Source organism: Xiphophorus hellerii, chromosome 13, assembly GCF_003331165.1.
Source record: "Xiphophorus hellerii strain 12219 chromosome 13, Xiphophorus_hellerii-4.1, whole genome shotgun sequence".
Lineage (NCBI taxonomy): Eukaryota > Metazoa > Chordata > Actinopteri > Cyprinodontiformes > Poeciliidae > Xiphophorus > Xiphophorus hellerii.
Genome location: NC_045684.1, coordinates 15,874,164 through 15,901,588, shown reverse-complemented (window position 1 = coordinate 15,901,588; position 27,425 = coordinate 15,874,164). Strand labels below are relative to the sequence as shown.

Sequence of the window (27,425 nt, the reverse complement as noted above, 5' to 3'; positions counted from 1 at the left end):
AGCTGTTACTGTTACGCCTCAGGCTGTGAAACCTGCCTGAGGCGTAACAGTTGCTTTTCATCAGCTGTGCAGGTAGTTTATATCTGCGCTAAAAGACAATATGCAGCTCCCCAGACCGACATTGGCTCACAAAGTATTCCTAAAGACATTTTTTCTTTAGTTTGACAGTCCAATCATCTCTGCAAAAAGATTATCTAATCAGTCCCTTTTGTAGTTGAAGCACCTTTTATCACTATGTCTATATTTACCAGCAGCAGATTTGGATTCTTTTCTCTTTTTTTTCCCTAAAGGAGAAGAAAGCAGTGTGACTGACATGGGCACTTGGAGAGCGAGCTGAAAATAGACAACGAAGCATCCAAATATAGCCGTCAGATAATGATGTGGCAAAGATCAGATGCCCAAAGAGACTATGGTCTGCTGAGACAACTAAATTACAGCTTCCCCTGGAGAGAAATGACTTTGACGTCTAAACTGTTGTGCAGGTGGCAGCAGGTGGATATTGTAAAATCCAGATGAAGTCCAGAATGGGAGCAGGTCAACTTTTCTGGTTTGCTAGGCACAAAAACAAGTTAAAGAAACAGAAGCAATGATGATCGCAGAGCCGTTCACACCCCTTAAATATTTTTATATTGTGTAATTTTGCATAACTATCTTGTCCTGAAACTTTTAGATGCATCCCTGCTCCAACTAGCCGAGACAAAATGCAGCTACAGAGGCATTCGTTTCATTCAAGTGTGTCAGAGAAGGGATGCGTCTAAAAGTTGCAGAAGAGTAGCTCTTGTGAACTTGACATGAGCACCTCTGATTTAGATTAAATCATCAGGTTGGGTTGAGAATCTGTGGCAAACCTCAAGAGTCGATGTCCTTCATCCAAACTTATTCATCCAAGCCATCTCTAATGGCACAACAATTTTGTTGTAACATAATGAAATCTAAACAAATCCTATGCATACTTTTCCTAGATGCTGACATTTTACCGTCTTTATTTAAAACTTAAATGTCAGCAGAGGCTAAAGAACAACTTTAGTTGGTTCTTCTGCTTCTGAGAAAGTAAAGCAAGACCAAAGCTGCCACATGTTTGAAACCGTGCCCTGAGATAGCCTGGTTCGATGACAGCAATATTTCAGTTCAAACGTAACGACGGAGCACTTTGCTTTGGAAAGAGGAAACACATGGCTACTAGACTGTGGCGAGATAATCTGCAAAATGATCCTTATAACTGTACTATGTGGGTTTATTTAAGTTCATGTGGTAAATTAGAGCAGTTCAAATGTTTCGATTTATTGAGACTGAAAAAAATTGGTAGAATAACACTTAAATCAGAAAGAAAATTCAGCAAATCACAAATTGAGAGCAAATCTAACCATCAAATAATACGTAATGATTCCAGTGTTGATGGCGCCGATAGGCTGAGAGCTGCAAACGTTTTTTGTGAGTCATTTCAGTTCAGAGCTGAGAGATAAGAGTCGCAGAGAGAGAGAGAGCAAGAGAGACAGAGAAATTCATCAAATCTGATTAAACCGTACCAACATACCAAAGAATCAGCTCTCCTGAGTCAGCTCTTTGTCCTGACACAAACTACATAAATCATCCTATAGAGTTTCCAGTTAAACATCTTTGCAAACATGGAGGCAGCAGGAAAAAACACTGGATGTTTTTCAGGCTGGTTGCATCACCCCTGAGTTTCAACAAACCCTGCTTTCTCCTGCTTCTCATTATGTCCCCAGACAAGACAGACAACAGCCATATGGGGGGCAGGGTGAGACCTGCGTTATCATGCAAATGCACCCAAACACACACACACGCACACCCACACACTATTGGCTCACCATCCAAGGCACTATAACTGATTGAGCCGTCCACCTGATATTGTCACATTCAGTCTGAGCGCCAGACAGAGTGAAACACAAAGACTCTACACCGAAGAAACATGAGCCGATTTGAAGTTGTAGGACAAAAAGCTAACAATGGCTAATAATAGCAGCAAGATCTCCTGAAGCACAGAGGACCTCAGCAGCTGTGAGTCTTCAACTCAACCGTCGTGACCAATGGCTGTAGAAAGAGTTTCACCTGCTGTAATAGTGGATTTTATTCAGTTTGGCAGACAAATAATTTGATATCTTTATCACAAGGATTGGGATAAACCATTATCACAGTACCATTGTGCAAAATTTAATATCAATCAGATCCTGTTTTGAAGGATATACTGTTAGTGATTAATCAAAAACTACACTTTGTGTATCAATATCATATTCAAAGGACTTTTATGTAGTGCAGTAAAGTATTTTTCCCCTCTCAGATTTTCTGGTTCTTACAATTTCATTAAAATGATTTCAATTGATAAGGAAACCAATGTCAAAAAGTAACATCTCTTGTGTAGGAATTTTGACCTCTTTGTAGAAATTCAGGGTGTTTGAGAATGAAGTGGCTATTTAAGATGTGGTAGACTTAAGACCAGACCACTCCAAAACCTCTATTATTTTGTCTTTCTAAGGCATTAAAAGCTGGACTTGCTGTTGTGATTTGGACCATTGTCCTGCAGTAACCCCAAGTTTTCTTGAGCTTAACGGTCACAAACATTCTTCAGGATTTTTTGTTTGATTGTACAGTTCAAGGTTCCATCAATTACAAGACGTCATCCAGGATCTTAGACAATAAGAAGACTCATGACACTTAACACTACCACAATGTTTGTACGTCAGTGTGATGTTCTTCTTTTTTTTTTTTTTAAACAGATAATACTTGGCAAAAAGTTCCATTTTAGTGTCAGCAGTCCACAAAATATTCTACCAAAAGTCCTGGTGATTGTCGTAGTTAATTTACAAATGTTTTTTCAACTTTGATCTCTCTAATGGACGCCATTTTTGATTCTTGTTGAATCATGATTAAGTCAGGTCAATAGTGCTTTGGATGTTGTGCTGCGAGCTCCTGAAAGAGTCGTCAACGAGCTCCAGGTAGTTTGGTAGGCTGGTCACTCCTGGGAAGATTCACTCCTGTTCCAGGTGTTTAAGCTGAACCCAAAGCTGACTTACCAAAGGTTAGTCATTCATTTTTTCACATAAGGCCAGGTTAACTTGGATGGCTTTTTAACTTAACTTTTGTTTGATGAACTGAGACATTCAAGTGTGGTGAAAAAGCAAAGACCGCAGAAATCTGTAAGGGGGCAAATACTTTTCCACAAAATGTTTAACCACTAATATTGCAATAACACCCAGCCAAAACCACTATTTGGGCCCATTTCAGTGTTTTTCTGCGCTCTATGTTTATTTCTCTGACTTTCTGACTCAGTACAGTCTAAAATAAGAGCAGCGAGTGGGAAATGATAGCTCATCTTGTTACCTAATGCTCTCTGGCTAACAGCAGAACATGATGGACACTCTTCAGAGCACTCTCCTTGTTTCCTTTCCATTTCCTGTGTTTATAGGAAGCAAAAGAAGCAAAGGTGGTATTTTATAAATACTGATGTTCCCAAATGGTACACATGATGTGTTTGAGTTTCTGATTTTATTTATTTATTTTTGGGGGGGGGGGTATGTATTTTAAAAAAAGCAATGTTTCCTCACACACCCCATACTTGAGGAAGATTTTTTGTTTCCACAGGAAAAACCTGCCTTTAACTGTAAGGTGGAGGCTTTGTTTGGCCTACATGCATTTCCAGGAACTCGCCCACTTTATAAAAAGATAATCATCTTTCCCCTCAGAAGCAGGGATAACATCTGTTCTTTAAATATGCTCACCATGTCTGTGGTTTAAGCACATTTCCGACATCTATAAAAGCAAAGGAAGTTTATACAAGCGGCACAATAAGAAGACAAAACAAATGTTAGTATCTCAGGACCTGGAAGGAATGTTTGGCATCAAGAGGACGCAAATAAGAAACTGGTGGATTTAATTTGTGACTAATTATACACTTTTGATCTTTTAAGATTCACAATTTCCTTGTTATTATCAGTTTATTAGTAGAATATATAAAAATCGGAGTCAGAAAACTCAGCTCTCTTGACCGACTCCTTCACTCAATAAATTATGTGACTGTATACCAAATGTTCCCAGTCACCCACAAGCTTCTAGATTTTCACTTTCAAACTATGACCAAAGGAAACGCCACATTTCAGGATGAATGAAGATTTTTTTTCCCTCATTCCCTCATTTTGAGTCAATAAAAACCCTTACACTTTGTTTTCATTTTTAAAAGCCAGATGGACCGCATTGGGGTTTGTTAACAATGGAAAATGCAGCTGTCTTTCAGCCCATTTATCTTTATCCGAGACTGAAATATACATTTGCTTTTCGGGCTTTTTTATTCTTTCTTTTTATATCTAAGCATTAAACCAATCAGTATGCTGAGCTCCACTTGGCAGGGGTCACCATATGACAAATACGCAATTAGTAAATGGGAGGAGGCGGCGCAGAGCAGGGAATCTGTTGCAAGACCAATTTGCTCTAAAGTCCAATAAGTAGTAATGTATTAGTCTTACCCTTGACCGTTACTTAGCTGTGTCAGTACTTGCGGACGCTGAGCTCAGAGGGTGACGAACATACAGGATAAGTATATTAAAGTCAATAAAGTGCCTACGGGTAGGAGGAGATGAATGAGAAGCCACTGATCTTTTATAGAAAGCGATCAAAAAGACACTCAAATATAAAGGAGAGATCAGAATCAATTTGCCTCTTTGTCAGTGTCGTATCCTTAAAAAATACTTTCATATCTGTGTTCTTAACAAATCTGTTTTTTAATCGTTGAGCATTTAGTATATATTTAGATTGCATGCACTTTACATCTGCATCTGTTTTTCTTGTAAAGTGACTGCCTTCGAATAACACCTATTATTAAGTTTTGCCACGTAAATAAACGTAATTTATTTGAAGTGTTTGGATTAATTGCAGAGTAGCCAGGATTGCCTTCAATCAACAAAGTCCTGGATTCAAATTCTGTAGACAGCTTCAAAAACAACACTCCATTCATGTTTTTTAAGAAGCATTGAGGTGACTCAGATATTAGTCCTAAATTCTCCAACAGAGACCCTTTTCCAAGAGACAGTGTGACTCATTTCTTCCTCTTGGACTTTATTAAATTATTCTTCATCTCCTTATTTCCCTCGTCACCCTGCTCAGCATCACATTGTGTCATTTCCTGTGAGAGCAATGCAGACTTTCTGCTATTACGCATCACCACAAAAACAACTGCAGACTTCAGGCCCTTCAAATAATTTGTCTGATTATTTGCACCCTGGCATGAGCATAAAAATGCTTTCAGTTTTATGCACTACTTCTGGCTTAGCAGTTAAATTCAAGCTCAGAGCTTTTTACTCAAGTCATCTGCGGCTTGTTTAAATCTGTCACCAAAGAGCTGATGCATGTAGGCAACACTCCGAAAAGATTTGAACCACAGAGCAAAAGTTGTTTTTGTTTTCCAACCCATTGGAGCGTTCGATATTAAAATCAACCACAACCACAAGTTTCATTGTTGGGATTTTAGGTGGTAGAGCAACACAAAGTGGTGGACGATTGTGAAAAGTTACAAAAATTGCACCATATTTATATTCACCCCCTTATTTTGATGGCCCAAAAATAAAACCCAGTCATCTAATCAGTAAATGGAGAACATCTGCTTGTAATTTAACCTCTGTATAAATCCAGCTGTTCTTTGAAGACCTTAGAGATTTGTTAGAGAACATTACTAACAAAGACCAAATATCACAGCAGAAAGGTTGGGGAGGAAGTTGTGGAGAAGCTCAAAGAAAGGTTAGGTTACAAAACAACATCTCAAACTTTGACCATCAGAGGTTCAATCCATCATTGGAAAATAAGAGGAAAATCTGCAAACTCACTCTGACATGGCCATTCACCTAAACTGACAGGCTGGGAAAGGAAAACATTGATCAGAGGAGCAACCAAGATCCCTACAGTAACTCTGGAAGAGCTGCAGAGATGCACAGCTCGGGTGGGAGAATGTGCAGATAAAACATTAGATCATAGTTCCTGATTCTGGGCTTTGTGGAAGAACGACAAAAAAAAAAAGTTGAATGAGAGCCACAAGAGGTTAATTTAGCTTCAGTTTGCCACAAACTCTTCAGGGGAGACAGTAAAGATGTGGAAGAAAGTCAGAGGAGACCAAAATTCAAGCGACACTACATCCCCACTGTGAAGGATGGTCGTGGCAGCATCATGTCATGGGGTTGCTTTTCATCAGCTGCAGCACGGAAGCTGGTCAGAGATGATGGGATGATAAATACAGAGCAATCCTGGAAGAAAATCTGCAAAAGACCTGAGACTGGGGTGAAAGTTTCCTTCAGAGAGAAACTCTGACATGAAACAAGCTTCCAGTCTTCAGCTTTTAGAGAGATATGAATCCCACGAGTTATAGAAGAAGTTCTGCAAATTTGCAAAACAGGCGGCAGCTCAATTTCGGTATCATTGTGTATAATCCCTGCACGTAAACAAACCCTGCTGCTCTTCTAAATGATTCTCTCTAATGATCCCATTAATCATCGCAAGTTTTCCTCTGCCACTGAACGTTAGCGCGCTAAACAAACCCTTACATTTGGCTGACAGCCCCCTGTTCACCCTCCTCATTCAAACTCAAACAACTGCGCACAGCTCAACTCACAATTATAACTCCTGTAAAAATTCCCACAGTGTGTGTTTCAAAGTGTGAGCTGTTCCAAAACATAACAAAAACAGCATCAGCCCACAGCTCATGTTAACAAGAGAAGACTAATTCTTAACGTCTGTATAAATTAAACTCACCATGGCAACAGCAGACAAAATGGGATGAAGTGAGTTACGTAAGGCATTGCTTATGAGCCAACTCCAGAGAAGTAGGACACACACACACACACACTTGTTACAGGGCTGGGGTGTTTTAAGTGCCAAATATTGACTTGTGCAAAAAAAATGTTTATCAATATTCTAAAGTTTATAGATGCTCTGCTAAATCTCTACGAAGTCATAACAAGCTTATGGTAAATGATTTTCTTTCTTTTTTTTTTCAACTTTGTGCACTTGCCATGAAATGATGTGATCGTACAAGTGAAAAAATATTAGAGATTAAAGCAGGGAGGAGATAATTAAAGGTCTTATGCAAAAGACAGGAGGCCGAGTATGAATATGCAGCAGCAGCCCTGAGGGAGATAATCAAGCAGTTTTGCAACCGAACAAATCCGAGTGATTGAGGCGATGATATGTATCCAGGTACCACTCAAAATGAGATAATGCATTCCAGCGAAGACGGAAAAGCCGCCAGGGTACGCGTACAAGTGAAGCTATAACTAATTACATGTTTATGTGAACTGGATCTGAATAGAAGCTAAAACTATCTACCAGCCCAGAGCCAAAACGTGCAAAGATGCTTCTTTCTAATTTTCATTTCCTCTGATCGTCTTCATGAAATGAAAGGTCTGCGATGCCTGAGAGAGCGCCTTCAGGTTGCTCTCAAAATACCTGCATGCGCTTTGAAAAAGTATTTCCAACCTTACAAGTTTTTTAGTTTTTTTTTGTCACACTTAAAAGTTTCAAATCAAAGTAATTTTGATATCAGGAAAATATAACCAACTAAATACAAAAGTAGTTTTCAAATTAAGATTTCCTTTACTGAGGGAACACAAACTATCCAAAACAACCACCTCAAAATTGAATTATTTCCCCAGGGGCTAATAACAGGTTTTGACATTCTATCAGCAACAGCTGAACATCCAGCATTGGTGATAACAGGCAATAAATCTTTTAGAATCACACTGAAGGAGATTTATCCCACACTTCTTTGCAGACGGAGTTATTTAACTCCAGATTTTGAGTACCGGTAGGCCTCTCCAAAAGTTCAAATTCTGTTGCTCCTGTTGTGCTTTGGATCATTGTCCTACTGCATAACTTAAATGAAATGAACCTGAAGGTCACGAGCTGATAACTGAACAGTTTGAGATTTTTTAACCCATTTCCTGTTGTCAAACAAGTTATCTTTAAGTGATTTATTGATTCTACACATCAGGCAATAATCAAAATGTTGTGTGGCTATAGAAACTGAATGAAAGCTTTATGGTTAATTCATGATTTAATAAGGAGGGCAGGCATATTTTCACATACGCCAAAGTTGATGAGAATAGTTTTCCTCCCTATAAAAGCAAAATCATCATTTGGACCCATTTAAATTCTCTGCATTGCCAAGATACAGACTCAAACTCATACAGCCACAACAGTCACTAAGCTTTAATCCTCCTTTCATCACATTAACCTTCATGCAGTCTTGGAGAGAACGTATTTTGAATTCAAATCGCCTGCAGGTAAAGCACATGACACTGATAAATCTGCAGAGCACCCAGAAACACAAGCACATTTCTGTCTAAGGGAAACCACCAGAGCAAAGAGATGGGAGAAGCGTAAAGCAAATGGGAATTGACTATCCTACAGGGCAGAAGGCTCATGATATTGCTTCTTAATCAAATTTGAGATTTGCTCATTTAGAGCTACTTTTACAGAGCAAATGAGTTTGAGAACAGAGAGGCTCGTTATATTCTAGTGCCGAGGTGAAAGCATGCATCCCTCCTGTGGACAGCGCTTTAATTCATCCTTAGTTGAAAGATTTCTCATAAATGGCAAAAAGACAGGAAGGAAAATGCTTTAAGATGACAGTGTGGAGGGAAAAATGTGTGAGGCGAAGATGAAACACCTTTAATAATAGAGTTCATCTCTCACAGCGAGCAAACACTGAACATGAACCCAACTGAGAGAAAGTCAGACAAGTCTTATTCCAGTTTCTACAACAAGCCAATGACATAACAAAGGTATAGGAAGCACTATTCTATTGCTGTGGGACAACTATTAACATATTTCTTTAGCAAGGATCTTTTCACCAGCAGGTCAAAAAACAAAAGAGTCAAAAATACAAAAGTTCTAATAACAAGGTTCATAATCTTGGCCACCAAAAGCTTTAACATATCATTTTTACTCATTTGATTTTGCAATAGAAAAATGTTTCAAACAGTCAAAAGATTTTTAATTTTAAGGTTCTAAAGATGTGATTAGTGAATTTCATATTTTTTAATCCATCAAAATGAATTTTTCTCCCACTTTCGAGGAAGTAATATTAATGACTTATGCTCCAATGTCTCAGCTTGGTGAAGATGTGAGGAAAGCAGAATTGAGACGGTATTTTAGTTCCATTAGTTAATGTTAAATTTAATTACAGCGAAAAGAATGTTTTATTACAGATGACTGAAAAAAGAAGCGTCAACCATCTTGACTGGGCTACTAGAAAATCTGTATGTATTGAGAAAAGACCAAGTAGAACGAGCTTGATGCCTGAGGAGTTTTAACAGGTGTTTGGAGTCAAAAGGAGCACAAGTTGCTTAGTTACCTTTAGGTTCCCATAGTGATCCAAAATATCTTAATAACCAAGAAGGGCCTGTATGTGTTGCTGTAATTGCACGGCAATAACTGCAAAGTCGAAAGCAATCATTTGGTTCAAGACAAATTTGATATTTTGTGTCACCATGTTATACCCAACCACTGCCATCGAATCGCTTTCTGCCGTCACTGTAAACTGTAAACACATCAGTACACATGTGTGCACTTTATCTAGTGTGTAGTATATTTTTCTTTCTAGCAAGAACTGCTATTAATGACGGAAATGCATGATAATGTCAGAGCACATAAAACACAGTTTCTAAGTGGACAACAAGACAAAGCTTGACAGATTTTATAATAAAGGACTGATTGATGAATTTGCTTCAAGGAGTCAAGTTAATAATAAAACACAAACCTGTCTGTACAGGATCTTAAAGTTTTAATAATCCTAACAGTAACCTGTCAAATAGCAGGTTCCTAAATTGGGGTTGCACAATATTAACACAACACATAACTGCCGTTCTGCTGCTGGAAACTGTGACGATAAAGACAAGCAACTCACCTTTTCTAGCGTCTTTTCTTTGATAAACATTATATAATGTTTATATATAAACATTATATAAGACCCAGATAATGTGTATATATACATTATGTATAATGTATATATACATTATATATATATAAACATTATATAATGTTTATCAAAGACATTATTTACTTTGATAAACTAGATATCAGCTGTGGGAATTAAAGGCACCTCACAGTCCCTCCAACTGGTCAAATATATAATCAATATGCAAAACATAAATGCATCACACTTGATATACATTAACCAACCAAATATTCACATTCTAGACAATTATGATTTGATGCATTATGGAGCTTAAATATACAGTATGTCACACCTTTCAAATACTGAGTCACAACAAGCATCTGTCTGTCATGTAAAAGTGACAACATGGCAGATTATAAGTCTATGAACTCCAGCCACTGTAATCTGATCATGCTCTAGCTATCAGTGTGTAAAATGCATTGCCTTGGCTAAAGAGGTGTTGTAAACCCAACCCAGTGACAGTAACGAGTTCCCACAAAGCTCTGAACATTGATTTAAATGGCATTTACATCCTTCCTACAATAAACACGTTTTACACTGAGAATTGAGAATTTATTTTGTTCAATAATTCAGTTAAGCAGAAAATTAAAAGAGACGTGTGTTGTTTTAAAAGTGGCTTTACAGACGCCCTCTAAATGACAGGAGTGATGAGATGTAAACACGTCTGTTTGTGTCTGATTTTAGAGCTCGACACCCATGACAGAACCATCTAAAACATGTATTTATCATGTATAAAGTTTCTATAACAAGCTAAAAATCAGGCGTTTGCTTTGGCCGACTTTTAAACAAGGTGTCATGATATGAATAAAAAAGTGATTTTAATGACACACCCTAATGACTCCTGCTTACTTTTTTTTGCAGTGAGAATCTTCTTGGACCAAAAATAATCCTAGAATCCTGACCCAGATAGACCGCTCTGATCTCTGTGTCCTCCCTGGTGACCCTAAACAAGCAGAGCTTTATCACGCCAACACAGAAAACAGGCCGGACCATATAAATAATAAGAGGAATCATCTGACTGTCGCTTTACTTAAACACAAACTGGGGGGCCGAATGTGCTGCAGTGGGAATGTTGTTAAAACAATCTTCCTTCTGTGAGTGTCTGCACGTATGAGGAGAAATCAGCTCCATCACATGAAGTCTGAGATAAAATCTAATTTTCTAAAAATGGGGTGGAAAGAGCATGCTGGCAGTGTCCTGATTTAACCCCGCTTCATCTCCTCATCACCTCTGTCACCGCAGCTGACATATTCTCATATTCTCCTTTGCAGTCATCGCCTAACAAAAGCTAAATCCTATTCCTCGCCATTCCAGAGACTTTTCCAGCAGTTCAAAGGCCTCGGACGCTCCTCCTGACCCCGTTGGGTCAGGAAGAGTGGTCTGACTTCCTCTCTTGTCATTGAGATGCGATTATAGTCACTCTGTTCTAATTATAGGTCATCTGGATCCTCGTGGGGCCGAGAAAAAAAAATTAGGATCGGGATACAGAGTGGCATTTAAATGGACAGATGACTGGATTAAGTCAGGCGTGTCTGGACTGAAGTTACATTCAGGCAGCTGTCGTTGACATTTCAGCAGCGGAGAGCAGCGTGTAATGCCTTTTGAGAACTGTAACCCATACCATCATCAAGGCCATCTACCGAATAAGAGATTTCTTTTTAAATCACATTTATGCTTTTTGCAGCAACAGAGGAAGGTTTAGATTACACGGATACGGCAAATTTCCAGAATATAATTTTTTTCTCTAACATGAATTAAAAGCTGAAATAAATGATGCAATGTCCGGATATCATTACAAACAAAGAACAAACTAAGACGGATGTAGTCACTTTTGCTTTTTTTCCAAGACTGCAAAGTATTCACAGATTACAAAAACTAAATTGTGTATGAAGATGACATTTCAGGCAACTTGCGTTTTTTATCGTTTCTAATATTTTAGAAGTCAGTTTATAGTTTGGTCAAGATTGATAAGCAAATGTTGCTGCTGTTCCTTTAAATGATATATAAAAAAACAAAACTTATCTTTACTTAATATCTAAACAACGTATGATGCTACAATAACTTTGTTTCATTGTATCCGGACATGAATTTTTCAAATTTCTCTGAATTTTTCTTAACCTAAAGTGATCCCAATATTGATTTAATAAATTTGTTACGCATCCGGTAAGCATGAGAACCTGCTGTTTTGTTCCATTCATTTTATGTGACTGATAGAAAAATGACCTCCTATGCTGCAGCGCCGGAATGCAGGCGCCACATAAACAGGCCTGTGCCGGTTGTCTCAGCTTCATTTGTTATTTTTAGAGGTAAAAGATAACATTCTCTTCGCTGATGGCAGCTACTGTGATAGCGATGGCTTTTACAGCAAACTGAGCATGAAATAAAAGAGAAAAATCCATAAACGGACGGTTTGAAAATTATGTCATGCTTCTGATTTTACGTGTTCGTAAACTGCACAAATCACCGGACTTTTAAACAACAAAACGAGGCACAACTATGTAAACCCTACTGATTAATTTGAGCATTTTTGATGTTTCTCTGCTCCAGAAGTCAGTTAAACGTACCAGCCCATAAGCTCACACTCTCCAGTTATATTTATTTCATAGGAGTGCAACACATCCCAGCAGCAACATCACTCTGGGTGTAATTTCCAAACTGTTCATGGTGGATTAATGTTCTACTCATCCCTCCTGTAGCCTTGACGAAGCCATTACCATAATCCTAACTGCAGAACAACAATTTACAAAGCTGCTGAATCCCGAAAAGAAAAAAAATAAAATCACGATAAAACTAAAAATCATCCATCCCTGGCAGAGAAATCCACTGGAGGATACAGCCGCGCCAGTCTGCATCGACTCTAGTTTCACTGTTACATGTTTCAGCTGGAGACCATTAGGCGGCTCGGAGCAAAGACTCAGCAGGGAGAAGGGCCATAAAATATGTCTTGAAGCTCTTCTAATACAGCCACTTATGAAGCACTAGAAATTAAACATTTAACAACTAAAGTACACTCGAGATTGAGAGGCCTTAGTAGTGTAGCGGCTGTCTGGTACCAGCAGAGGAAGCATTTCTCAGATTTTTTTATGTGAAACTAAATATTAAAAAAGTTTTTAAAAAATAAAAGAGAAAAAATCTCACACTTAGGGGGGAAACTGAGTCAGTGAATAATGATAAAGATAAAAAATGTAAAAGGTTTTTCATGCTATATTATTACCATCCGTCTCTCCGCACGTCTGCTCACCCTACGAGACAAACCCACCGTTCAGATGAAAACTGGAGACAAGAAGACGAATGAAATCTTTTTCAAATGGGACCTACTTTATCTCTCTTCTAATCATGTTATTCCGTTGCCTCAATTTAAAATCTTGATCTATTATATTTTAATTGTTGAGCATCTTGTAAAAGTAGCCATATGACTTAAACCGTTTCCACATTTTGTCCCTTTAACAATCACAAATTTAAGTGTATTTTATTTGAATTGTGTGCAATAGAGCAACATAACAGCACCGTAAAGTTTTCTAAAGCTTTTACAGATAAAAAAAAAATCTGAAAAAGATCACTTTACTTTGACACCCCCAAATAAAACCCAGAAAGTCTCCTGATTAGTAATTTAATCTCAGTGTAAATCCAGCTGTTCTGTAAGAGTTTAAGAAGTTTATTAGAGAACAGAAACATTGTGGAGACATTATTAAAAAAGTGGATTAGGGAGAAACTTAAAGTGGATCATACCGAGCTGTTAACATCTCAGAGCTGTGAAATCCATAATCTGAACTTTAGTGTACTTTAGTTTCACACAACTGGACACCGATCAACATGCCCAAACTGACAGGTTAGACGAGGAGATTATAATCAGAGAAACAGCCAAGAGGCCTAAAGTAACGTTAGAGGAGCTGCAGAGAGCCATAGCTCAGGTGGGAAAATCTGACAAGACATTATGACATACAGTACTTCACAATTCTGGCCTTTATGGAAGAATGAAAAAAAATTTTTTTTGAAAGAAATACGCTTTAAAATACATAGTTTGAGTAAAAACTAAGAATGCACATCACTCCAAATATATTATTCATATGAAAAAACATAGGAGCAGCATCATGCTGTGGGACCATTTTTTCCCCCAGCACAAGCAGAAAATCTGGACAAATTTAATGAAAAGGTGCATTAAGTGAAATACAGAGGCAACAAAAGCCTTGAAACTGAGGTTCACTTTCCAGCAGGATGGACGGAAATACAAAATGTTTTATGCAACATTTCAAGTGTGCAGAAATAAAGACGAGATGCTAGAAAATGTATTTCCAATATCTGAAGAAATATAGTTTATATTGATTTCAAAGCTCGTTTAGTAGTGGTTTAAGTGGCGCTCTTATCAGCATCTTTAGATAATGACGATTTTGTTGAGAAACCAAACTTTAAAGCTACTAACAGCACGAACGGCCGTTCAAACCCCATCCTACTATTGCACAATGCCATAAAAACACATTCGTCACCCAGGATGCTCGTGCCCTTTATTTTACACGAGCATCAGGATGGCAGGAGGCTGGAGCTGAGAGAGCCGTCACAGCCCAGAAATGTTGACAGCTCATGTCCGACTTATTGCCAGCAACCACGGGGAAAACCATCCAGACGGCTGCAGCTGGATGTGTCACCAATCTGTTATCTGTGTGCTGCCGCCCTGCCACCAAAAACAAAGCAGCAGACATAAAGGGATCATGACACACAGATGGGGGCCAACAGTGAATCCTCTATCTGCTGGACTCTGCAGAGACAGAGCACCACATACCAAAACAGATTATGAGCTTATGACCCTAAAACGCTTATGGCAGTCATAAAGCAGCCACAACTCCCTGGCAGTACGTCAAATATCACAGCTCACTCATGATATCAAGTTCATCTGTGGCACAGTCAGAGCTGATGATTAAGGGGAAAGCATTTTCACATTTATGCACAAACAAGGAATGTCGTGCTGATCTGCTCGGAGACAGCAAGAAGCAGGGTGAGGATAGGTTCAAACTCCCTTCCATAAATTCTTCGCCTGTATCTATGGAGGAGTTTGGAGACAGGACGGGGAGGGGAAGGCAGGGAGGAAAACAGATGGGAAGGGAATAGAGAAAGATCCAGGGAGGGATGGAGAGTGAGAAATGTGGAGTGGGACAGAAAAGTAAAGTGAGAAAGATGGAAAACCCATGAGAGAAATGAGCAAGTGCTCATAGCAGTAGATGTCCCTCAGAAACTCACATTCGTCCTCTAGCAGGACATAACTCTACTGTTCATCATTCCTCATAAAGTACTGCTTCTTACTTATTCTTTAAGTGGAGAAAACACCCACAAATCCACCCCAACAGATGGTTTCTGTGTTTATAATGTATAAGTGCAATGACTTGGATGTGATATCACTGGAAGCAGTGCATAAAATGCATACTTTCTTTTTTTTTTCTTATTTGTAGCTTGGAGAGCGGGCTCTGCTTAATCAGCACTAGTCCAAAAGGCTGCAGTGCCTCCAAGAAAGTCTCCTTTATCTGCAGCTTTTCTATATGTCTTTTCTACTAGAGCTAAACTCAGCTCAGCTCAATGCTTTATCACTGAGGAGATTCAGAAAATACTGGATATTTATAAACAATTTATTCATTTTGACACATTTTAACAGAGTAAGGACGGTAATTAAAATTAAGTAAAGTGTAGGTCTAGCCACCTTAATGAGCAATTACAGTAAGGCAAAGGTAAGGAAAGTTCATCCATGTTGCAACATTCATAAAACAGGGAAAAAAATGCTACAAAAACAAAACATTACATAACAGCATAAAAACACAAGACATAATCACATAAAGAGGAAGAAATGTACATTTTTAAGCTTTAATAAACAGTGACATTTCCAGCCATTTTGAGAAGCAAACATGGAGTGAACTACATTTTCTATCAATCATATGAATAATATTGACTAGTTCATTGTAGGTGGATAAAAAAAAAAAAACTATCTTGGATCTAACTAAGGATAATGACTGCGCAATTTTGTCAACTGGTTTCAGTAAAATCACCATTTAGATTTCCATTCCCAGAAACAACAACCTGTGTGGCCACAATCACTGTTCTCCTTTCCGGTCCTGCCGACCAGCCCCAGAGAATGACCATCGCCCACATCCATAAATCATTCCTTCCAGTTTTCTCAGTCCCAATCGCCGTCCACTCCCAAACTCTGCCCTTCCCTCCACATACCGACAACAGTAACAGTCAACAGCCTTCTTGACACTAAAAATTCCCAAACCGAGGAAGAATCATCTCCCACACCCTGTGAGGATGCAGTGATTGCATGACTGGACCTGTCAGGTCAGGCCGATAAGGCCTTGCAGTCACCCAGAGGCCAGATAACCTCTGACTTAAAGCAGGAACTCACCTTATCTGACCTGATGGGACGTTTGTCTCCGTCTGTTCTGCATATGATCAACAAGCACAGGAAGGTTTTTTTATGAAAACTTTGTGCAACAATTTGAAAGACTGTTGCTAAAAATAAGTTTGAAAGCGCCTTGACAGACATTAAAAATAACTTTATTCTATGTTTTTAAATAGACTGTCCCAATTTCCTGTTTATCTTTAGAGTTGTCAGATTCTGAAACGCAAAATGAGTATTCAGTCTAGTGGCCGTCTATTCAGAGCTTTTGCATCCTTGTTGATTTTGCTTTGCAGGGAGTTTCTTCGCACTCGCTTACACATATACTGCCTAAGAAAAGACAGAAATCATCCAGATAACACGGAGACTCCATGTCTTATGTGTAAACCTCAAAGATACCCCTCGGTGTAAGTGTCACGCTGTTCTAAAATTTAATTAAAAGTAAAGAACGATCTAAATTCCTAATGGGCCAAAACCAGCAATTAACGTAATGAGTAATTAAGACTTCCAAAATAACGTTTGCTGATAGAACTAAACCAGTGATGGTAAAAGACGTTATGCTGGAAGTTTAACACAAATTTTGCAGATGATCTTCAAAATAAAAGACTCCATATTTGACAGGTTAGATTGTTGCAAATTTAGGTTCCACATTATAAACAGAAATGCCAACATTTCACAACAAAAGCCTAACTTTTTTACTATTTTAACTACGTCAGTGAAATGGAAATATGAGTTAGTTTGGCATTTCAAAATAAAATCCTATGTATTACGTGGAGTTTCCAGAGTACCAGTGTACCTAAGCTATCAAAATAAAGTTCAATGCTGCTTTCCAAAGAGTCTTGCTTTTTCATGGTTCAGTCGTTACAAAAGGTGAATTTGACATTCCTATGCACCAAGTGGCACCATCAAAATGTTTATAGTTTAAATCATTTAAGGCATCCTGAAACCTAATCTCAGTGCAATATTAACAGTAAAAGGGTCCTGTGTAAATTGCATTCTCAAGGACAGTTAATATTTCAACAATTCACACCATCAATAAAGTGAGGAAAAAAAGTAGACTCTCCTTCTGTAAGAACGTTTCCCTTCCCTTACAGGCACGACTCGTAGACGGAGAAAGATATGGACAGAAAAGCAACATCAAGAGGACGTACAAGTGGCTGTTCTAGGAAGAGAGAAGGTCAAGAGCTTCATATCTGAGAACTGGACCAAAAATAAACTCATTATTTTGTCACCAATATTATAATAAAGCTCTAAAATAGATAGTAATTTATGTTGCATGGGGTTGAATGATGACTCTACCAAAATGTTTTGATTTGGATAAAACCAAAGAAAAGTTGCAAAGCGTCCTCTAAAATGTGTTTCTCTTCCAAAGCATTGACAGCAGAAAGAATAAAACATAGACAAAAGTAATGTTTCATCACCCAGCGGCTGGCCTGTAATTTTAAAGCCACCCTGTTTTCTTAATGGCCATCTTACATACCGTGGCGACTTGTCAGTATTATTGCCTGTGATATATACAGTAGTTTCACAGCAACACTGACTAACTGGATAGAGACTCTGGATACAAACATGCCACTAGCACATATTTTACATACCACTGTTTCAAATCCAAACCTGCCACTTCCTGTGTGTTACAGTCCCCCTTTCTACAGAAAATACCAACCAAGCAAGCGTGATGAAGATGGAAATCAAGCAAGACTGTCAAATGTTTGGACAAATCACAAAGCAAGACTTGCCTGTTACTTATGAATGCTGGATATCACCTACAGCACTGAGAGTTACACAGCCCTTCATTTGTGAGTAGTCTCTTCCCAAGGAAGAGCAAGATTGTAGCGAATGGTACGATAATTAGAGAGCATAGAGTGGCACACTGCTGACCAGCTGCCAGGAAGCTTTTCTTATCCTAAAAAAGATAGACGTAGTTCGGAAATACACTGTATTGCCAAGAGTATTCTTAATCATTCTTAATTCTTAGGGTTAAAAATATATGTCAGCCCAAACTATCCTCCTTTAACAGAGTCAAATCTTTTGGGAGGTCAATGTCTGACCTCATATTTGTGAGTCAGACTGACACTACAACCCACCAAACTTTAAACTTGACGAGGTTCAATTATTCTCGCAACTACCAAACAGAGACCCATCTACTGGATTTCCAGACAGAGAGGCATAGGTTTTCACTTCAAGAAACATATATCCAGCCCAGTGGTGGCATACACCACTGCATCAACACTTTGCATTGCTCTTGTTGATATAAGCATGAATGAGGCTATTCGGCCAAGGGCCCCGTTCCTCTAAGCTCTCTGTACACTGATCTTGAGCTACTCTGTGGTCCATATAAAGATCATAGATCTGTAGCTACAGTCTGGATAAAATTTTCAGTTATGCACCTCAGCATCCATTGACCTCGCTCCCATAAATGCTTGAAGAAGCAGGCTGCAAGCCTAGGGTCTGCAGCCATGACAGTGGGTGGAACATCTGAATTCAACAATTTTGTGGGTTACCAAAGACCTTTGGCAATATTGTAGATTTACAGTAAAAACAAAAACAATGCTTAAGAGTAATTTAAAACTAAAGTTAGCAAGCTAACGGTGGCATGGCTGTTAAACATCCGGCAGCATAAGATTCATCAGCTCAAAGAAAGGATTTACCAATCCTCTATTGTCTTAATATCAAACCTCAAATTGATTGAACCTCAAATTAGATTGAAAAAACAGTAAAGACACGTTATTGCTTTGTTTTAAATTAGACTGAACATTCAAGGTTTGTAAAACCAGTGAGCAGATTGGATGTAACATCACCCTGAGCTTTAAGAAACTGTCAGTCATAAATAAAGAGGAAAAAAAAAGTTAGCTTTCAGGTGTTGTTGGTTTTCTCTGCTCACGTCAACACGGCTGTTTTGTTTTTAAAGGCAAGGGGAAAACCCAACAAAAATGACAGAGCGTCTGATTTTCCTCCAAACCACACAGTCATAATTTCTTTAATGAGGCTTCGGGGGGAAACAAAAAGGAAATGAGTGCATGTGTGTGTGTGGGGGTGTGCGTGCGTGTGCTCTTGTCTTTGCATGTGTGTGGCAGAGAAAGTGAGAGACGGGGAGAAAAAGAAAAGGAGGAGAAAGAAAGTGGGCTGAGACCGAGGGCAGCAGATGCAGGGAATGAAAAGCCGGCTGTGGCAAAGTGGAGAGAAGGTGATGGGAAAGCTTGTGGGAACAGACGCCGGTCTTGCATCCCTGCAGCCTCTCTCAGCTTGGCACAAAAAAGGCACACACACCAACCCCCTTTTCAGCTTAGGCATGGCCCAAACAGCCTGGCAGCGAAGCAAAGCGCTTCCACTTAACCATATCAAAGTCAGACTGGCGCTGCACTTAAAAAAAAATAAAGAAAAACTTTTACCCCAGAAGCTACACAGGCAGCCTGCGAGGGGAAAAAACAAACTGCACAGCATGCTGATCTGGATAAAACTGCAAATATGTGAGAGCATTGTGAATGCAGGACAAGCCTTTGATCAGCGTGAAGGAGATGCAGCTGGAAATGCAATGCCAGCTGACAGCTAAAAGGCGTCCTAGCAGGTAGAAAACTGGTGGGACACTTTAAAGACAATGGACCTGATCCTTTGTTTGTTTACTCTGATTTAACCGGCAGGTCCACTGTGGGTGGCAATGATAACCTTTGACCTTCATGATCAGCAAAAGATCTGCAAAGGAATTTCCTAAAACCATCAGGCTGGACCTCATGTTTCAGGTGCAGAGTGGGCCTCACCAAGGAGAAACGATGTGCACACCAGTCAGCGAATGCACCATATTTGAAAGCTAATGTGTTGAAAGCAACACTCTTTTGTGTGGAAGTTTCTAATAAGGAGAGCTGAATAAGTTTTTCTTAGAATAAGCCAAGTGTTGGAAGCTTGGAGAATGGAAGCGAATGGCATGCTCGCTTTTCCTTCAGGCTGCTGCATTACAGGAAGATGAACATAATACCAAAATGGCTCTCATTTACACCTTTGCAGAGTCTGCATCAAAGGTCATGTTAGATTAGGAAATGTAGGCAATGTTCTGGAAATCTGACAGAATAAATCTGGAGGGGATCCCCAGAGACTGATGTTTACATTCTGCAAAGCTAGCTCTGCTAATTGTGCTAACTAGACTAATCACTACTATAAAATGCTGAAGATAATTTATAATCAACTCTAATAATGTTTTGAAATTAGAATGAAATGCTGCTGAAGTGAAGTGTAACACCAATTGCCCTCTCTCTCACACAGTGTGGCATCTCCTCTGGTCCCATTATAAATATCTGATGATTGCTTGTGACAGAATAGTGTGGTATACTATAGATATGCATTATAAGATTTACATACAGTACTAAAATTGTTTTTTTTTTCAATATATATTTAAAAAAAATTAATTAACTAAAATCAGTATTGCTTCACATAATTGTTTGGAAATTGGTCACAAAAATGATCAGTAAATCTCTGGATCAAAGCATCCATTTTAAATAATTTTGTTTAGCTTATTTAGTTGCAATGGTTCACAGATGGAACAGGGGAGAAAACCAAACAAAACATTGATTTAGAAAGCTGACCAAGTACTAAATATTTACCATCTGCACAACCAGAACTATGAATTAAATTACTGCTGGCTGTTGTCCGTTTGCATCAGTCAGTTCATGCATCGCCTTGGTCTACTAACCCACTGCCCCAGAGAATGGAAGATCTTCCCTCTCCACAGCTGTGTGTGAGAGAGGGGGAGAAAGGAGATTTCCCTCCCTGATCCTCAGAGACGCTTCCCATCCAACACGCTCTGCATGTATCTGCACTCCCGGATGCTTCAACTCACCTCTGCAAAACTTCACCAGTAATAGCTGCTCCTCAACTGCGTCTCTTCCCGTCTACCTGCGCCTGTCCATCCATCCGTTACCAAAAAAAAAACAAAAAAATGGAACAAAACAAAAAATAACAAAGCAAAAAAAAATAAAGTGCGTCTTCGCTTTCAGCGCCGAGGCTTGATTTTTCTTGCAGGATTTTTTTCCGGCGCAGCTTTTAAAACAAATAATAGAAAGCTTTAACCCAGAAGAAGCGTGCAGCGGTGAGTAGGTTATCGTCGTTTCGTCCCTGATCATCAGACGTCGCAGCCAGACGTCCACACACGGCAAACACAGAGCCGACCCGCACACATTCCAGTTTGTGTTTCAGCCGCTCCTCCTCAACAACGGCGGACCAATCAGAGACCAGAGATGTTACCGAGTGGGCGGGACCAGCCGGTTTTATAACCCAGATCTGAGAAGAATAACCCCGAGACTCCATCATGTGGTGGAGGTGGTGGGGGTTGAACACCATGATATGTGTTTGTCCTTTTGTTATTTCTCATCCAATATAAATCAGGCTGAATCAGCTTTTTTTTTAAGCCTAAAATTTAAATAAAAACAATACATATGGTAAAATAAGAAGGCTTCTAATTTCAGACTGATTTTATTTTACGTAATTAGTGCAGTATTTGCAATATATCACTTTATTTTACATTTGCATGTACAAAGAAATCAGGTAGTTGTTTCTAAAATTTCATATCATTATTGTTTTAATTTTAGCGAATTGCAAAAGACTAAATTGTTCTGCGCAATATTTCAGCAATCAGCAACATTTGGCCATGCCACACCTGCAGTATGCTATATTTATTTGACTTCATTTCTTTTTAGCGCATATTTCAATTCATCAGCTTTTACTTTGATTTAGTCAGACTTTTGGCGCCTTGCAATGAGAGAGAAAGCCTTCGGGACTTTAATTTGTTCACATCCAGGGAATGAAGAAGTGTTTTAATATCATAGAGTCATTAAATGGTCACAGAGCATATTCTGTGATCCAGTCAGACTCCAGAATATTGACCATGCCTTTCTAACTTGCGTTGCTGTGATTGTTGTAAATTGGAAACCTTTATTAACGTGTTGGGGCTTTTTGAGGCTGGTAGTGTTTTGTCCTGCAGCTGCCATTTTAGGTGGTTATAGTTTAAAAAGCTTTATTACAAACAGACTGACAGTTACTGTGGCTGAAAGAATTGTACTTAAACAGTTGAATTAAAGATTTACACATTTTTAAAAAAAAAAACTCTCCTAGCAACTGAATTCTGCAGCAGAACTGACAACTTTACTCACAACTAAATCCTGATTTGGAAAAGCAAAGGAAGTACGCCAACCACAACCTCAATATCTAATGTCAAATTGAGTCTTTAAACAGTTAAACACAGCTCAAATATCTGTACTTAACTAGAGCAACTAGCTAAAGAATAGAAAAGATATCTGCATGGAAGCGGTATTAATAATCAGAGTGTTTGCACTACGGATGTTTTATATTTGACTAATTTAGTTCCACTAACAGTTTTGTATACAACCTCCCTTTGTGAAGAAGTGTGGATGAATGAAAGCCATAAAAATACACTGTTGTGGCATTGAACTACTATAAATTGCTGGACTATTATAAAGAATCTATGCCAGACATTGCACATACACTAGTAAACCTCAGTACTTCTATTACTTCCAAGAGGTTATAGGTTAAGTGTGTTTTCAGAGGGAAATGACATGCAGCATAGGTTCTTTTTAAACCCATGATTCCCAGTTCTAGTCCTGAATACCCAGAATCCAACATGTTTTAGATGTTTCTCTGGTTCTAAACATCAAATTTCAAAGAATGGGTCTTTATCATGTTGCTACAAAAACTGAAGAAATATTTAAACATTTAAAGCATTTGGGTAACTGACCCTGGAGGATTTGGAAGTGGAAACCACTGCTCTACTCCCTCTTTAGCTTTTAAGGGCTAAAACTTTATTATCTTATTCGGGATAGTGCATCTTTAACAAGGTAATAGATCTGAAATAGTACACTTTGCTCCTTTTTCTACCCACTAAGTTCATTATTTGGCATTACACAGTTTAACAGCAAGGTGTTTTTTCTATTTATCTTAATCCATTTATCTCAGGCAGAGGGATTTTCCCTGGAAAGCGTGGAGCAAACAAAGTAAATTACATGAAAGGAATCTACAGAGAAAAGACAAACATCTCCATCTTTAAAAGCCTCTAACAGCGTAAAGCACAGGTACTGCTATTTAAGGTGGAGGAAAAAATGTTATTTCTGCAGCTGGATTTTGAGGAGTGACTCATCTCAGTGTGCTCCTGCCAGCATAATTGGACTCCATAAGTGGATATGTTGTTCCGCTGAGTCCATACAAATCCGATTCACCTCACCCTTCCACAAAGCGACGGGAGCAGAAAATGACTTGTCTTTTTTAATCCATCATTAGGAGCAGATGAGACTTTGAAATAACCTTAATAGGAAGGATCAGAGGTGCTCAGGCATTCAGTTAAATTGTTTGAAAATTAACTTTACTTTGGGATCAAATTCTATTATTTGTGTTCATAAAGTGAGAATGCATTACCTTCATAATTGAAAATAAAGGAACAAAAGCTCCAGAAACCTGATTAGAAATTAGTAAGATAAATACAAGCTAACGGAAACAGCTCTAATGACATGCATGTTTTATAGATTTTATCCCATTGTTTCCCAATTTGTTCTACACCCAGTGTAAACCTCCCGGGGGCTCTGCAGGTTTTTTGTTTTTTTTTGTGAGCACTTCAGTTTGAACACCAGTATCCACACTTCCACAAACACACCCCCTCTTTCTCTCTTTTTCAGCTGTTGGACAGCTCAGCCTGTAATTATGGCTGTCATCAGCAGCCACTGACCAGCAGCTATATTTATGGGGGGAGCCAGCATGTTCAGACACACTGCAAAGAGAACACCATGCACACATGCAGTCAGTAAACCAAAGAAGAACAGCTGCAGGTTGATCTTTAAGCAGTCTGTCAATGAGAAACAAGCAGCAGGTTCTTGTGGACACATCTGAGTTGAGATTCATGATATTAGTTTTCTCAAGAAAATGTTCGCAGAAAAATTCATTAAATAAATCGTGCAATTTTGTACCATCTACAAGACATGAACAATAACTTAAGGGAGCATTTCATCACACAGTAGAGCCAAAAAATGTAAAAATCTTGAAAGCATGATGCTGAACTTTCCAAGTGTCAATGTCTTTTATAGTAGTGCTGTGGTGTGAATAGAATTAAGTGGGAGTAAACAGGGGAAAAGATGAATTTTTTTCTCATCTATCAGAAACAGTCTCTCCTTTGGACACACTGTGGAATCCTGAATTTAAAGAAAAGAACAACCAGAAGCAGTGGAAAGAGAAAACAATTCAGCTATGACCAATAACTCAAGAAGGGAGTCAACAGTCAGACCACTGCAGGTGCTGTTTGTGAGCATAAAGTTTGTAAACTAAGAAAATTTATTAAATAAAAAACTAAGATGGACATAAACAAATTACCAACTGCACTGATAGAAATGTAACTTCCTTTATATCCACCACATGTGTTGGATGGCTTGAAGGGACTTTGAGGGCAAATAACATGTTGTCATAGCCTCCTGAGACCCAGAAAAAAAAAAGTTTTTGAATTTTTTTTTTTTTTCACTACATGACTCTTTGGAGTGAAAAAACATCACTACAATTGAAAAAGTTTCAAAACATGTTTTTATTTGTTTATTACAGTATGTCCTTTGGAGAGGACATCGGGACTCTCTTGTGGCAAATATGAACACATTTTGAGGCCCAGGATGTCCTCTCTAAGGACCAACAGGATTTAACACAGTGGCATGTATGGTTTCAGAGTTATGAACAAAAAAACCTATGTCCTCCACAGAGGACAAAAATGTATTGCTGGGTCTCAGGAGGATAGAAAATTAAACTTAGAGTTTAATTTGACCTTATTCTGTGGTCAGATGCCCTCAGAATAACATTTGACATCTACATTATGAGTTAAATGCTTAAAGTAAGACAGACTGATATTATGAAGAAGAGTAAGCTTTATAAACTTGCCTTGTCATTGCATGTTTTGCCAATTTAAAGTGAGCTACTTAACTTAATGGCTGGGAGAAACATGCCAACGAATGACTGTCTGTATCTGAGTAAATATTGCAGGTGAGACTGGAGCAAAATGAACTGATTTGAATTAATTTTTTAATACAAATCACTTTTTTGCAGAAGCAGTCAAAGCATGCAATAATGCATGAAAATATAAAAAAATGTTTAAACGTAACATTTTAGAATAAGAGGACAGACTGCTGAAGTGTAATCTATCTGTATCATTATTTTTATTTTTATTATTATTATTATTAAATAAGCTAATTTTAAATGAGCTTGTTTCTTTTTAGGATTGTGACACTTTTGGCCTACCATACTACAGTCACTTCAGTGTGGTATATTTGGACAGATTTAAAGTCTACTTTTGAAATGAGGGCTCCTTTACTATGTTTTCAAAGTATTTATTTACCATTTTAAATGTCACTGACCCTACACTAATGCAATAACATTGCACTGTTAGGTTTATATGTTAAAGAAATTTTAAGTTAATATTATTTTTTTCAATTTTGGAACTTTCTATCGAGGGATAAAGCTGAGTAACAACTGCTTGCAGACTGTATCTTTTGCAGATTGCTCATGTTACGCTGGAAACATGTGCATTTCTGTTTTCACCTGTTAATTTCAATATCCTGTGTTGCAGCTGCATGAATATTTTTCACTATCCAGAACTTTTGTTTTACTTTCCTTTTGGAAACTTTTTTGTGCAGGAGTCAGAAAGGAAAACCGAGTTTAGGGCAGAGGATCAAAGTCTAAAGCTGCACAGACACAGCTGATGGTGAACGTGTGACACTGAAATGTGGGACACGTTCACATGCTGTCACCTCTGCTCAGGTTGCAGATGATGTGCAGGCTGCTTTATTGTCAGACACACTGAAAGCTCTGCTCTGTCTTTACTGCACTAAAATAAGCAAACAAAAGCTATGCTGTATTTGTGTTATCTACCATTTTATCTAGATGTACTTATTCATATATCTCCTGTCATGTATTTGAGTGTGAAACACAGACATGACTCAGTTGCATGCTGCGTGCTTTAACTGCTTTGGATTTTAATGACAGCTGGCATATAGCAGGTGGAATCTCTCTGCCTTAGAGGCGACACATAGAAGAGAACATCCACAACAGCATCACACACACAGCCACAGAAATCCCTCAAAATGAGCAAATGAGACATTTTCCCCTGTTTCTTCATAACATTGTAAGAACATCTTTCATGCTCAAGTGCGTAGCAACTGCGAAAAAAAAAAAATTGTTTTTGCTTTTTGCAGTGTGTTCCAGTGCTCAGATGCTGTTGACTTTCAGCTGAAGAGTCCAAACACAATGGCTGAAGCCACTAGCAGAAAGTGTCAATGTACTGCATTCAGTGATATAGAAATGTCTGCTCCCTTTGAACAAAATTGCTTTAAACTTTGTTTTAAGGCAATGAATGACCAATGATTCAGCACCACTTTTAGCAGACCTCTCTATTGGAAAATACTGCGTATTTTAGATTTAAGTACTGTATAACCTTTTTTTTTTTAAAAAAAAAAAAGGTAATGAAAATGCTTTTATATTTGTACAAGCCCCAATACAAAAAATAAATAAATATAGACATATTTATTTCATAACTGGGTTAAGCTACCAGGCTTGTAAAAACACTTTATGGAATATTAACTTGATTTATTTTTCTATTAATAACAAGTGTATTTAGTGATCCTCTTTCTAAATTACCTTAATTCTGCTCCCTGGGGCCAGAACCTTCTTGCTGTGAGGTAACAGTACTCACCACTTCACCACTGTGCTAGCAAGAAAGGAAAGGAGTGATTTTTGCAAATTGTGCTGTAATTACTTCTGGAGAGGCAAATTATCCTCAGTTGTATTTCACTTTAAAACACACCTACACTGAGGCTGTCATGTTTTTTAAAAAATTAATTACACACTACAGCATTTGGGAAACTTGGTATTGAAATCCTCTCGAGTCGCTCATGGCAAGAACTGAAAAAACACAATAAATGTTCATTTTTGATTATACAGTGAAGTTTCAGTCACACGTGGGTAGTGACTAAAGTGTTAGATTCTGGATGGATGGATGTCTGCACCGTCCCGAGGTACTTAACAGTTTTGGGAGTAATTTAGCTTTAGCAAGGGCCTTTTATTTAACCA

At 38.3% G+C, this 27,425-nt stretch overlaps 1 protein-coding gene across 5 annotated transcripts in view; it reads right to left on the bottom strand.

Moving 5' to 3' along the window:
- The window catches only part of ripor2 (RHO family interacting cell polarization regulator 2), a 72,390-nt gene that overhangs the window by 29,156 nt on the left and 15,809 nt on the right, over positions 1-27,425 (bottom strand). Inside the window, exon 1 of one of the 5 annotated variants that reach the window (XM_032580852.1) lies at positions 21,163-21,489. The exons of the other annotated variants lie outside the window; for them this stretch is intronic. The gene's annotated coding sequence lies outside the window, so the exon portion shown is untranslated. Of the gene's footprint in view, positions 1-21,162; positions 21,490-27,425 lie in introns of those variants that run through there. 5 annotated transcript variants of the gene reach the window in all.